At 42.1% G+C, this 1,425-nt stretch overlaps 1 protein-coding gene across 1 annotated transcript in view; it reads right to left on the reverse strand.

Moving 5' to 3' along the window:
- Positions 1 to 589: 589 nt before the first annotated feature.
- N4BP2L2 (NEDD4 binding protein 2 like 2) overlaps positions 590 to 1,425 on the reverse strand; it is a 100,038-nt gene continuing 99,202 nt past the window's right edge. The window contains exon 10 of the mRNA XM_017537936.2: positions 590 to 770. The gene's annotated coding sequence lies outside the window, so the exon portion shown is untranslated. The remainder of the gene's footprint in view (positions 771 to 1,425) is intronic.

Genomic DNA, 1,425 nt, shown 5'->3' on the forward strand with positions numbered 1-1,425 from the left:
AAAAAAAAAAGGCTGGGCGTGGTGGCTCACACCTATAACCTGTAATCCCAGCACTTTGGGAAGCCAAGGCAGGCAGATCATGAGGTCAGGAGTTTGAGGCAAGCCTGGCCAACATGGTAAAACCCTGTCTCTACTAAAAATACAAAAAAAATTTAGCCGACCATGATGGCAGATGCCTGTAATCCCAGCTACTTGGGAGGCTGAGGCAGGAGAATCGCTTGAATCCGGGAAGGTGGAGGTTGCAGTGATCCGGGATCATACCACTGCACTTCTGCCTGGGCAACAAGAGCAAGACTCTTTCTCAAAAAAAAAAAAAAAAAAAAAAAGAAAAACATGATAAAAAAAAAAAAAAAAAAAGAAAAAAGAAAATATTTGGAAAAATAACTTTTGGTTTTCTGAGCTTTTTGGATTTCAGAGGTCTAGAAATGGGACCACATACCAATACTTGGATATACTACAGGCTAACCTTTTAATCCTAATGCGATTTTAAAAATAAGGTACTCAAGTTTTTCTGTGCCTCATTTTCTTCTATCAAACAAATAGGCAAACATCTTCAAATTAGACAATAAAATGTTCAAACTGTTACCTCCTCTGTTGAGTTTTTTTATTATTCAGATAACTTATCAAGAACGGTTGGACAGATTATCCAAACTGATTTTGGTATCCAATGGGTATGTCTCTGGAAAGAATTTCTTGGGTTGTCACTGGGCACTCTGACTTTTCTCCATGATCAGGATCTTCAGCAGCACCACGAAGATGGCAGAACTCAACTACAAACAAACACAAACCCAGACAAGACCAGAAAACATGTGACAAGAACAGAGTTTGTTTTCAGGTTCCCAGCCTTTACTTCTTAAGCTATGCAACCCCCCTGGCATCTGAGACTTTTCAAACGTCCCCCAGTCCACACTGCTTAGTCCTGACTCCTTCAAGAACCTGTTCTGTGATATTTCCCAACTCCCTGTCCTTCAGGTGAAACTTGTTCTAGATTCCATTCCCTGAGGATCCAACTATGTATATCACAAAAAACTAAAAACAAATGCACTAATTCATGCAAATGTGTTAACAAGTTTACTGGGCCAATGTGCTCCTCTCCTAAAGAACACAATTTCTATTCTGCCAGGGAGCATTCCAAAGGCAATGCTTTGGCTGGGCATGGTGGCTCATGCCTGTAATCCCAGCACTTTGGGAGGCCAAGGCAGACGAATCACCTGAGGTCAGGAATTCAAGACCAGCCTGGCCAAAGTGGCAAAAGCCCTTCTCTAAAACACTAAAAATATAAAAATTAGCCGGTGTAGTGGTGGGTGCCTATAATCCCAGCTACTCAAGAGGCTGAGGTAGGAGAATCGCTTGAACCCAGGAGATGGAGGTTGCAGTGAGCTACTGCACTCCAGCCTGGGCAACAGACTGAGACTTGATCTCAAA

This window comes from Cebus imitator, unplaced genomic scaffold (assembly GCF_001604975.1).
Source record: "Cebus imitator isolate Cc_AM_T3 unplaced genomic scaffold, Cebus_imitator-1.0 Scaffold108, whole genome shotgun sequence".
NCBI lineage: Eukaryota > Metazoa > Chordata > Mammalia > Primates > Cebidae > Cebus > Cebus imitator.